At 43.0% G+C, this 13,478-nt stretch overlaps 1 protein-coding gene across 5 annotated transcripts in view; it reads left to right on the top strand.

Annotated features, from left to right (window-relative positions):
* ANK3 (ankyrin 3) overlaps nt 1-5,697 on the top strand; it is a 508,469-nt gene extending 502,772 nt beyond the window's left edge. For 4 of the 5 annotated variants that reach the window (XM_075000144.1, XM_075000145.1, XM_075000146.1 and 1 more), the window contains one exon: nt 3,324-5,498. The gene's annotated coding sequence lies outside the window, so the exon portion shown is untranslated. Of the gene's footprint in view, nt 1-3,323 lie in introns of all 5 variants that reach the window. The other variant, XM_075000148.1, reaches the window with a different exon arrangement.
* Nucleotides 5,698-13,478: the final 7,781 nt, after the last annotated feature.

Genomic DNA, 13,478 nt, shown 5'->3' with positions numbered 1-13,478 from the left:
GGCATTTTGTTTCGTGTCAAATGTCTTGTGTTAGAGCTTTATTTAGTCATGTCTTCCATTATATGCATATACAGTACTGGGGTAGTTTTATCCCTGAATTTTCCTTTGCTTTGTTTAGGGTATTTTTAATTGTTCAGTGCACATCCCACAAGCAGTCTCTTGCCCTACACAGCCTGCTACAGATTTGACTGTAGGGATACAGAGTAAAATAAATAGCATCTGTAAAACTAATCCCAATGTCATTCTGATGATAAATTTAAAGCGGAATGAAGTTGTCTCCAGATGGCCAGTGGTTCTCTGCAATGATTATACTGTACTCCTAGGTTCACTAGCTCTGGGGCTTCTTCCTGTGAGGTCCTGGACAATCTGGCTTCAGTTCAGAGAGGCACATGTTAAGTTTTTAAGAGTATGAATAGTTCCATGATTTTAATAGGAGTATGGTATACATATACTTACATCATCACGTACTGAAGTGCTGGATAACTGTCAGAGGAAGCAGGAGTTCCCAGGATCTAGCCTCTGAAAAGAGCTGGCATGCCAAAACTGACTGCAGTAGAACCTCAGGAGTTACAAATATTTTGGGAGCGGAGATTGTTGATAACTCTGAACAAAACATTGTGACCATTCTTTCAAAAATTTACAACTGACTCTCGACTTAAAATGCAGCTTTGAAACTTTATTTTGAAGAAAATTGTTTTTCCCTGTATTTTTTAGTACTTTGTTTAACTTACTTGCTATTTTTGGGGTGGGGCAGGAGTTCCTCTACTACTGCCTGATTTCATAATTCCAATTCCAAATGAGATGTGCAGTTGTTGACTGGCCAGTTTATAACTCTGAGGGTATGTCTACACCTACTAGGAGATCCATCTAGTCAGGGTGATCTTCCAGGGTTTGATTTCACGCACCTAGTGAGGATGTGCAAAATCGAACTATCAAGACTCAACAGTTGACCCCTGTACTCCTCGTTATCGTGAGGAGTATGGGAGGTCGATGGGAGAGTTTCTTCCATCGACTTCCCTCTATGAGGATGGCCACATAAGTCAATCCTAGATACGTAGATTGCAGCTATGAAATTGTTGTAGCTGAAATTGTGTATCTGGGATCAACTTTCAGGCCTTGTGTGCTAAGGTTCTACTGTACTTACTTTTTCTGAGCAACCTAATAACCAGCTGCCAGTCCCCCAGGTCATGTTTATTTCAACACCTACAAAGTGTAATAACACAACTAATACCACTTCACCGTGTGGCTGCAGACCGTATTCATACACTATTTAGGTGCAATAGAAATTAATATTCTTAATGAAACCCCGTCTTATTTTGGTGTTTTGGCTATGTAGATAGCAAACCAAAGAGAAGGAATTGATCCTAGGAAAATGTGCCTCAGCTAAAAGGTCTGCTTCTATATATCTATCTGGAATTTTCCTGTATCTGTCATTCCTGTCAACAGGCAGATTAGATCTTCATGACAGTTGTCCTTGTGCAACTAAAAATCATGCCCCAGCCCCAGCTGAAACTAATGGGAATGTGAGGTTTAGAAAGAATGCAAGATCAAGTCCAATATTCTCTTAAATCATGTGGGGTGCAGCAAGAACCCTTTAGTGTGTACATGTGATGCACTGCTGTTGCCATAGGATTTAGACATATCATGATGGAGATACTCACTTTTAAATAAAATATGAACGAATAAAGCAATTCTTGTTTGCTCTGTGAAACACAGATCATTCCAGCCAGCTTAGTGAGGTCTTCAGAAACTAAACTGCTTACACTTCCTGTAAACTCTTACAGCTTTTCCACATGGTTTCCAGTATGTTGTCATTCCTAGCTAGAACCTTGCCACAAATTTAGAAAGAAATGAAAATGACCCTCCACACAGAAGTGAACTACAGATGTAGTCTGTGCCCTGTGTCATTGTTCCATGATGAAAGCTTTGCAATTAGAAGTGCATAGATTAAACAAAATTCAATGTAAATGTTATTGAAAATTAAAACATTTAAATATTTTATTGTGAATTCAAAAATGGGCTCATTTTTACAGATGGTACTTTACAAGGGAACTTGGATCTGATTTTGAGCAAAACAGATGAAGGACTGGACTGGTTTTGAGCAAAGATGACTTTCACATTGAAAATATGTAAAAATTTGAATTGTGCATAGACATTAAATGCTGAAAATTTTCATATGAATTTGTGTGATATTAAAATTGTGAGTTTCACTGAGATCTCCTTGCACAAGCAAGACTTAGACCTTGGGCTTACAGTGCAAGAGGTAGATTTATGTAGACAAACTACAAGGGTAAGGACACATTGTTTCACCATAAAAGGGCAAGGAGAGTGCTCTCCTTTGGAATGTACATGGACCTGTGACCCCAGATTTAATAAATAGGCATGTACGTGCTAGTCTCTGAATCCCAGCGTCAGTGTTTAAACAGCTTAGAAAGACAAACAAGCTTTTCTACATTTAGTTGCCAGGAAGCATGGTTGGCTTCTTTCACTTCATGATGTGGTAGCATATTTTTATTGCATTTTTATCAGTTATTCGTATGGGATTACAGTATTGTCATCAATTGTGATGCACATTGCTCTTGTATGACAAATTCAACAAATTTTTTCAGCAAAGGAGAGTTAGTGTCACTATATGCAGAACTCTGACTATTTTCAAATAGGCAAGAGGGTATGTGTTGCATTTTTTTCATATCCACACTTTTCTAGTCTATCAAATTAATCCACGTGGTGATATGTCCATTTAATTTCTAGGCTAATTACACATATATTCATGTAACCTCATACAGTCTGATTCTGTCTGCCCTGTTCTCCTAATCAAGTGGGAGTTCTGGATGTATAAGAAGCCCAGGATCTGGGCCATAATGTGAATGACTTCCGCACACAAAATTGGGATGATATGGAAGTTGCACTGCCATTTTGGAAATGGTGCTATCTCTGCTTGCATATATTTCTCAGACATTTTTGAAAAGCTGTGAATGTCTTCATTATAATTAAATGTAGTGTGTTCCAAATGTTTTTGTAAGCCTCTTCATCTGGGAGCGTGGCATAACATATGTCAGCAGATTTGTACTTTTTCTACGTGAAGTTGCTAGGAAGAAGGGTTGGCTTCGTTCACTTCATGATGTGTTAGCGTATTTTATTGCATTTTCTGTCAGTCATTAATATGGGATTACAGTAACTGTCATCAATTGTCGTTAAGTATCTAGAAACTGCATTATTTATGACCGTATACAGTAAGAGTCATTACTTTTGGAAATTCAAATATGTTGAAAATGATTCTGTGTATGTTCTGAAACCATTTTGTGATATTTTTTTTCCCACAGGATTGTGTGCTTTTACTGCCAGTATTCTAGGCTGACACTCATGGAAGAAAAATCAGCAGGAATTAAACATTCACTGATACAAGTGTGCGCGTGTTTGCTGCTTCCACACATTAAACGCATGGTTTTTATGCAAAAATAAAATAAAATAAAAATTTAATTTAGCATGAGCCAATTTACAGAGCATGGAAATTCACTTTCATTCACGGAATTGGAGAGTGTGCAATTAACAATGCAGTGTATATACAAGATTGCCATGCTGTTAACAGCTTTATTTCAAGCAGTTTGATGTCATCATAAAAGAAGTAAATTCCTGTGGTTAGAGGGGACATAAGAAGATGAAATGTTTAAACCATGGAAAGACACTAAAATAACTAAATCCACAACAGCTCGCCTTATTTTTCTTGGACCCAAGCTGTCAGGGTAAAAAACACTGTTTGTTTCTTTTTTAAACATCAATAGTTTTGCTGTAAATAAATAACACTGTATAAATTCTAACAGAAAATAGAATAACTGTTGATAAGGCACTGCCTCTTAGATCACAAACAGAATATTGCAAATGCATCGAACAGAATAGGTGTCTCAAATGGCTACACCTACAGGGATATTCTGGGTGTATCTTCACAGATTCTTGTATATTAGCAATTATAATGTTTGTATATGCAAAAATGCTAGCTTGATTTTAAAAAAATCTTTAAAATCTGCTGCAAATTTAAATGATTCCCAAAATGAGGAATTCTGTAGTTCTGTGAAAACTTTTCTTCAGAGTACTAATATTTTGATGCATGTGTTTCACCTTATTTTGATTAAATCTTTTCCAGTTTTGCAAACACTATACTGCAACATGAAAAATAGGATTTTATCTGTAAACACAAAGCCCTTCATCTAATATTTGTTGCTGTTGCCAATTTTTCAATGAAATGACCTAAAAACATGCCATATACAGTAGTTGCATTCTGGGGAGGGGGGTGCTATCTGTTCTCGCTTTATACTGGGGGTAATGCTTGCAGCTTTAGAACTGGGTTGGTGCTCTTATAAGCACAAGTTTGGGATATTTTAAAATGAACCGAAGAGAAATTATTAGCTAATAGACTGGCAGCACGCTGTAAAATTATTACTGTATTGTGTACTGGCTATACGATGTAGAATCTTTCAGTAAGCCAATCATCTGTAATCATTCTAGCAGTGTAATATTAGGTTATTAAGGCTGCTGTGTTTTAAAGGGCATTTTTATTTGGGTTTTGGTGAAATATTTTAATTTGTTGATTATATTCATATGAAAACAAGGTTCATTGATAATAGTTCTAATTACATATGTATGAAAACAACATACACTGGATGATCTAGCTGATTATTTAAGCATAAAATAAATTGTGTTAAAACTCTTGAACAATGTGTATTTTGCAGTGTTATTACACCTTCAGAATGCAACCCATTAATTGTCCCAGCACTCTTCACTTGCCCTGTTTTCCACACCATTTGGATTATTCCATTTATGAAACACACAAAGCACCGGCGAAGGAACTGTGGTAAAACAGGTCGTACTTGACCAGTGTCACAAATTAAAGACATTCTCCTTTCATACCTAACAATAGTAGCCTCTTGTACTCTCAGACCCAATAAAAATACAATTTAGCTAACTAGCTTCAGTCCCAGCACATCCATAAACACACTGATCCACTGTAGATCTCATGCGTGCACCTGTACTTTATATATTGTGGCTCAACATATACACATATGGTACCGGCATGATGGTTTGTAAATTACCATGGCTCTGCAATCACTTCCTCGTGCTGGATCCATCCTTTTGGGTCTGTGTTACATGCATCAATCAATTATTGTTTCTGACATTCTTTATAAATATTTTACAATAAATAACTGACTTATTTACTATAGTCCCATATTCCTTTTTACCTGGGTTAGCAGTATTACAAAAAATTAAATATTTGTCACTGACTTGCATTGTTAGTGTTTCAAGCATTACACCATTTTCATTGTCCTTCCAAATTGCGGGCCAGTTTCTGACTTGGAATAAACTGGAGTAGTTCCACTGATTTCAGTGGAGTTCTGCCAATTTACGTATGCTAAGAATCTGTTCTTATGTGTTTGTAATATGTTAAAGCTAGTATATCCACTTATGTTTGTCAATAGTTTAAGGTTATGGGTGGAAATTTTGGCAACTGTGGCAATAAATGAAAAGTTCTTTGTAATTCTTTGAAGACATGTTGCAGTACATATTTTACCCCAGTCATATTTGCTCCTGTCATAGTCAAATGCCTCCACTCTTCACTCCAGCGTCTTTAGGGTAGGTCTACATAGAAAAGTTATTTCAAAATAACAGGTCTACACAGCACACCTGCTATTTGGAAATAATTTTGAAATAGCGTTTGGCTAATTTCTAAATTGGTGAACCTCATTCTGTGAGGAATAGCACCTATTTCAAAACAGATTGGTCGTGTCTACACTAGCCAGAAACTTTGAAATGGACATGCAAATGGCCATTTTGAAGTTTACTAATGAAGTGCTGAAATACATATTCAGTGTCTCATTAGCATGCGGGCAGCCGTGGCACTTAGAAATTGACGCGGCTCACCGCCGCACGGCTCGTCCAGACGGGGCTTCTTTTCTAAAGGACCTTGGCTACTTCGAAGTCCCCTTATTCCCATCTGCTCATAGGAATAAGGGGACTTCGAAGTAGCCCAGGTCCTTTCGAAAAGGAGCCCAGTCTGGATGAGCCACATCAATTTCGAAGCGCTGTGGCCGCCCGCATGCTAATGAGGTGCTGAATATGTATTTCAGCGCTTCATTAGTAAACTTCGAAATGGTCATTTGCATGGCCATTTTGAAGTTTTTAGCTAGTGTAGGCGTAGCCATTGTCTTATAAATACTCTCACTCCCTTTCAGAATCTTGTAGGCCACTTACCCTCCCATCCATGATCATGTGAAACCCCTGAAACACCTACAATCATTTATTTGGAAAAGTCATATGTATTGTGTATATTCTAGCTATCTTTTGTGCACTTTAAAAGATGGAAACCAGGGATGAGAACCAGCATGTGACACCCATGCTCATCAGCCGCAGTCATGAGTCTGAGATCCTTTGCACTGCGTTGTTGAGTTCCTCTTTCTCTCCCTTAACGATAGCTAAGAGAACTAATGGCAAATAAGGATTTTGTTTTATTCATGTTTTCTTTGCGTGGCCCTCTTCAAGAGCACTTGTTTGATAGAAGAAGGAGCTTTAGTTCTGGTTGGTGGACAGAAATGGAGAGAGAAAATTATACAAAAGTATATATTGTGACCTTAACTGGGTCTCAGACCAACAACAGAGAAACTGAAAACAAGTTAAGAAGAAGCCAGATTCATATGAATGTGCGGAAGGGAGCAGGAGTTTACCAGAGCTCTCAGTCCTGTTTGTTGCCCTCAGCCTTGTGCTATCAGATATACCAGGGTGCAGTGACTGGAAAATGCTGCCGGTCTAGTTTCTACAAAAGATGCAAGACTGTGGAAAATAAGAGCTCCAGTGTAGGACAGCAAATGGGTAAAATGGTCACAGGTTCCATATGGTTTCCGAGCTAGATGCGCAGAAAGGAAAGAGAGTGTGTATGTTTGCGTGCATTGAGAGGAACTTAGAAGAGACCAGCCAACCTGCCAACTCTGAGGTGTTGGTATTGTTTGTTGGCTCACAAGCTTTCAATCCTAGTTCCATTCTTTAATCTGGCTCTTTACAATGAGGGAACAGTCTGACCTGACCTGCCAGGTTACCAGCTCATTTACAAGGAAGTATAAGGTTCAGTTGTGTTAAAGTGCAATACAACCAATCAGGACATTATCCATGGTTCTGTATGAAAACACTCCTTATAATGTTTGATCTTTAAACTGCAAATTGAGAGTGAGGTAAACAGCAAACTTCAATTTATCAGCATAGCTAAATCATTATATAATTTGCATACCAAGGGGGCCAATGGATGGAGCTATGGAAAGAAAATTAAAAAAAAAAAATCAGAGCTTTATGGCTTTAGCTAGATCTAGCTGGATCATCTCCAGTCTTCTTTGAAGGCACTGGGACAACTCTGTTGAAGAGGAGCAACCTGAAGTGGAAAGGATTTCATCTTTGAAGAACCAAGCTCGGAATGAGATCCAAGCAGGAATGGAGCTGTGAGCATTTGGGACACACTTTGAATTAGCATCTAATCATCTCAGTGCTTACATGAACTAAGTGAAGTTTACTTATCACTACAGAAAAGGGGATTCTGAACTAAACTATTGTGAAACTTAAAAAAAAAATCGCAAGTGAAAAGTCAACAAAACATGTCCTGTCTCAGACAAAGCATTTTGTAAAGGGTACAGCTGGGCAGAAAAAGCTCATTCCGTTTTTGCAAAGGTTGATGATGAGGTCAGCAACCTTTCCAAGGCAGAGTGCTGGACTTTGACCTTTTGACATCTGTGTTCGGTCCGAGTGCCAGTGATACCTTTTAAAGTCACGAGTAGTCCTAGTTATAACAACTTCACTAATAAGTAAAGATGCAGAGTTTTACTGTTTCTGTCTCTTAACTCTCAGGCCAGGGTTTTTTTTAATATCTAAAAATGTCTGGGATTTTAATACAGGTTTGACCTCTCTTACCCCAGATTTTCTGGTCTGGCAGCCTCCCTCATCCAGCAGGGGAAAGTGACGTGCCCCAGCTGGCCCCATCTGTCCTTGAGGGGTAAGGATGACATGACATATCCTATCCACGTGGGAGGCAGAGACGAGACACATCCAACTCTTCAGACTTGGGGCAGAGACGGTGCAGACCCAGAGCCCAGGTGCAGCTAATAAGCTAGCCCACATCAGGGTCCTTCTTGAGCCAGCCCCCACCCCACCCTGGCAGGACAATGGATGTTGCTGGATCAGAGGGCACCAGGACCAGAGAGCTCCAGCTTTGCAGCATGCAGCGGAGTCCTGCTGGCAGCCTGTTCTGGGGAGCCCCAAGAGCAGTGTCAGGCAGGGAGCCAGGTCAGAAACCTCCACTACGGGGAGCCGAGCTGGGGTTGGGAGGCCCCAGTGTGGGGATCCCAGCCCCAGTGGTGAGCCCGGCAGTCAGGAGCCAATGGGGAGCCTGACTGTGGCACAGAGTCCCACTGGCAGTCCCACAGGCATAGGGGCCCTGGCTGGGGAGCTCCATGGTGAGGAACCAGCGGGGGGTGGGGGGGGACGAGGCACTGCTGAAAAGTCTCTGGTGCTCCGCTTGGCCTGTGTGCTGGGAGTTGCTGACCCCTGGTTATGATATTTCAAAATCTGGTTTCATTCCAGTTTGGACCAAAAACAAACATTTTCAAATTCTTTGTGGCAAGGGATTGGAGCCCCTGCTTCGAGATATTACAGGTGGAAGCCCAGGAGTCCCTGTTGTTCAGGAAGGCCACTGGAGCTGTTGAGAAGCTGGCAGGAAACCAGACAACGTTCCTCTCAGAATTCTGGCTGGATTCTGTCAGAACTTTGGTGAAATTCAGCCATCTCAGAAAGGACTGTTCGGTCCCAAGTTTCCAACCAGTTTGAGTTGGGACAAAGTAAGCCTGGCTCTGGCTCTGGCTCTGGCTCTGGCTCTTAGTTCCTGACTATGTAGCTTCAACAGCCAAAATTGTCTTGGATAATAATGCAACAACTGCTGGGCTGCGAATCTGATTTTGCTGATACTGTGTGGGCACGTCTACCTGGAGCTGTACTCCCAGCAGCTCCATGCTAATGAGCAGTCTCGCAATTGCAAATGGATGCTCATTAGCATAGTCGCACGAGATCTGCTGGCAGTAAACAAGCCATGTAGGCGTGCCCCTGCTGGCTAAACCCCCCTCTGTCACCAGTCCCTCATCCCTGGCGACGGGGGTTGGGGGGGGGTTAACCAACAAAGGCACGTCTATAAGGCTTGTTTACTGCTGGTAGCAGCCTCTGCCGGCAGTGAGCTCTCATGCAGCTATGCTAATTAGCTGTGCAATTATGCTAATGAGCAACCATTTGCAATTGCAAGACTGCACATTAGCATGGAGCTGCCAGGAGTACAGCTCCATGTAGACATGGCCTGTGATGCTAGGAGTGGTTCTAGTTATTGCTTAAGCCTGTCTTGAGTGTGAGGGACTCCACGAGATGAGCTCCTGAGATTCTCTTCCAGTCCTAAACATAAATTGTAATAAACATCACATTTGCTGGTAAAATGGAACAGACGGAGTTTACAGTGGTATTATGATTCAGTTCTTGGTGTGTAATGCACTTGATTGGTATTTTTCATCTCATTGCACGCAGGAATATAAATTTTAACAGTGCCCCAAGGGTTTTATCTCTAATGACAAATAATAGAAATCTTTTGGTGAAGGTTAATATGCTTTTGTGGCCCAAACCCTGCATGGATTAGATGAACTGTGTGGTGGAAATGGAAAGGACGGTAAGAACTGGTGTCATCTCCATGATGGGCACTTGAGCCATTCTGCTGGGGAAAGATGAGCTGCCAGGTGCAAAGAGGAGCAATGTTAGTCTCCAGGTAGGATGTGCTGCACTCTTGGGCAGCTGTGGACTTGCTAGCGATCCCTTGAGCACCAGACAGGAATCCTGCACTGCTCCTGTGACAGTGCACCCGAAGAAGCATGGACTATGACATCTGTACTGACACACAGAAAACCATTATTAGCAACATAAACATGTGGCCTGTCTTGGTGCCTGGTGATTTGTGATTGTATCGAGAAAGATTCTTACTGCTCAGCCCTTCCCTGTCTCTTCACAAAGGACCATGACTCAGTGGAACCAGTACTGAAAGAGGGAGGGGTTCAGACCATGCTACAGAGTGTCTGAGGAGCAAGACAGACTGGTGGACCTATGAAGGCAGATGCGTTGGCAATTTACCTAAGAGGCTGTAGCAGTGGCTGCAGAGGCACATAGGATGCCATTGTGAAGCCTGATTCCTCTCTTCAATACATCTCCAAGCTCCCTAGCGTGCAGCTTGGCCATTCAGGCTGTTTGTTGTATTCCAGGATTTAGCCCATAATGTATTTGTGCCAAGAGGGAAATATAAGTTTCACAGGGGAATCTTAATTCCAAATTGCCTGAGTTTGAAAGCACATGCATGGACATGATGTTGTTTGCATTGAATATATTCAAGCAAAGCAGTAGTTCAGAGTGCATGGTGATAGCAGAGTTAAGCCATATCCATTTCATTGGCATCAAACAGAAGGAGAACGTGGGCAGAAAATTTCTTAATCATAGGGAAATAAAACTCTTTTCAGTAACAGCAAAGGAAATGCATTCAGCACTGACCTGATCATTCTCTTGTTTTCCACTTTTTTTCTCCAGTGAACCATTCCCCTGCCAGGCAAGACTGAAGGTCATGTGAATATGCACCTATTCTGATTAATACTACATATTGCAAATTGCTGTATTCTTTGTGTGTGTTTAATGCTGTTTGGGCTGTTTGTATAACATGCTGCATCACATGTATAATTTCTGCAAAAAGCCAAGTTGTATTTTATTTGTAGTGTGATTGGATGTTAGAAATTACTGTAGTCTCTGAAACAGAAAATATATGAGGGGAATAACTACAGTTGTTTGCAGGTGGGCTGCACCACCATCCCTGTTCATGCTAATTGAAGCGGTTTCCTGGAGGTCTGATACCTGCATCTGGCTGTGGTACCTTTGTGGTATGCATGACTTGTAGACAGCCACTCTAGACAATCACTTTAAGGTCATATGTCAGAAATATACTGTAGAAAACCTCACGAGCTGCCTGAAGTCAGCACTGCCCAGCTGTTGCCACACCCCAAAAGCTTATGCACCCCAACCTTCTGCCCCAGGCTAGAACCACCTCCCACACCCCCCAGACTGCACCAGTGGTGCCGGGGCAGCTGCACAGGAGAGATTCAGGGGCCACCCCGCTGATTAGCAGAGCACCCACAACTGGCTGCATGTCAGTCTATTGTTGGTGCATCTCTGCACATGCCTCAATGCACAAAACATTTATTCTGCTCACGCATGGGAAAAAAATAAAGGAAACATTGCTCTGCATCCCCCCTCCCACCCGCAGCTGAACCCTGAGCTCCCTTCTGCACCCAAGCTCTCTCCCCCACCACTCCTTCACCCCAAACCTCCTCCCAGAACCCCTTTCCAACCCTGGCCTTGCCCCAGAGCCTACACTCCCACACAGAGCCTGTACCTTCTCCTGCATCTCAACTCCTTGCTGGAGCCTGGACCTCCATTCCACATGCTGAACACCTCAGGTCTGGTGCACCCCAGAGCCTAGGGGAACCCCTGAGTAAGGTGACCATCCATCCCATTTTAACAGGGACTGTCCTGTTTTTTAAGTGCCTTGGAAAAGGTCCCAACATTTAAAAAAAAAAACAAAACAGGCTAATTGTCCATATGTTGCAAAGCAGGGACCTGAATTTTAAAGAGACAGCTCTGTAGGCAGCAGGGGCATCTGCAGGAGGTATATAATGAGAGCAGTCTGCAGGAGGTGTGTAGGCTCTTTAAGCAGATTGTTTAAATACACTGTTACCAGCAGTCAGGGGAGGCAGGAGGAGGTGCAGAGCTATGCTGTGTGGTTGCTGTACACTGTGCTCAGGCTGCCAGAGAAGGACAGAGAAGGCCATGTCTCAGACGGTGCCCTGCAACCCCCCTTCGCCCCCACATGCACTGCTGGCAGGTAATAGGTTGGGATAGGGAGGGCAGGGTAGGGTTTGGCTCTATGGCAGGGAATGTGGGGTGGGGGACAGCTGCAGGAGGGTTGCACTTAGAATGGTAGCCCACAGGCAGTGCAAACAGGCAAGTCTCTGGAGTAAAGGGCTGCTGGGCCTAGGCCAGGGGTTAGATGGGGACCACGGGTTTGGAGGAATCCCTTGAAGGACGGAAGACAGGCCTCAGGAGGGAGCAGACACAGGAAGAAGGGGACAAGGAATGCAAATCAGAGAGGCAGGCTGGTAGGGCTGGCTTAACTCTTCCCAGAGGCTACCCTATTAGATTTTGTGGGGGCCCCCTAGGATCTGGGGTGAGCACAAAAATCATAGGCTCAGCATATGGGAGGAGATGCTCCAGGGTGGGCCAGGAGGGTAGGGTGTGAGACGGGGTGAGGGTGCTCCAGATAGGAGTGCATGCTCTGCGTTGGAGCCTGGGATGAAGGGTTTGGGGTGTGGGAGAGGGCTCAGCCTGGCCCACTGAGGGATGGGGACAAAGGGGAAAGTGAGCAGGACCCAAGGAAGTGTAAAAGGGCCTGGAAGTCTCAGACCCTCTTAAAGTGCTCAGACAGGTGTGGCAGGTGAAATCCTGCCTTTGGGGAGGCAGCACCCCTCTTGCTCCATTCTTTCTGCCTGTGCCTTCCCTCAAAGACCAGAGCCACAGTGCCTCCCTGCCGACCCCCACACACCCTCCCAGAGGAGGTGTAAAAAGGTGAGCTGATGGGAGCAATAGGGTGGGGATCATTAGTTTGGCTGCATCACTTTGCATGGGGGTTAATGGTGTAGAAGAGAGAGAATTCTTTTTACAACACAATTCTCTAAGGCTGTTTCTACACAGGCCACTTCCTTCGGAAGTGGCATGCTAATACATGGAGCCAAAGATGCTAATGAGGCGTGGATGCAAATTCCCCGCACCTCATAAGCATAACGTCACGTGATTTGGAGTCCGGATGACCATTCTTCTGGACTCCAAAACACCGCGTAGAAGTGCGGCCCCGGGGGGCGGGCTTCCAGAAGGAAGTCCTTCTTCTGGAGGTCTCTTCTTCCCATCCACGCCTCATTAGCATCTTTCGCTCCATGTATTACCATGCCACTTCCAAAGGAAGTGGCCTGTGTAGAAGTGGCCTAGGAGTTTTGTAGATATCTGAAACTGATCTTATTTTTGTAAATATCCTGTGTTACTTTACTATTTGGTGCACAGTCAATTAAAAACTGGCAGAACTTTACCATAGATTCTGTTTATTTGACTTTTCAGTTAGCATTGGATTTCCGGATAAATAATTTCCATCATTTGTTTGCGGAGGGGTATTTGAACCATTAGGCTGCAGCCCTTATCTTAGTCTGGCCTTTCCTCAGGGAATGAGGTTGCTAGCTGGGGCATGGCTGCAGGGGCCAGAGGGAGGAGGGGAAATGGAGAGACAAAACAAAAAAAGCAGTCCTGTAGCACCTTAAAGACTAGCAATATTATTTATT

This window comes from Carettochelys insculpta, chromosome 7 (genome assembly GCF_033958435.1).
Source record: "Carettochelys insculpta isolate YL-2023 chromosome 7, ASM3395843v1, whole genome shotgun sequence".
Classification (NCBI taxonomy): domain Eukaryota; kingdom Metazoa; phylum Chordata; order Testudines; family Carettochelyidae; genus Carettochelys; species Carettochelys insculpta.
This window is presented reverse-complemented; position numbering and strand designations above follow the sequence as displayed.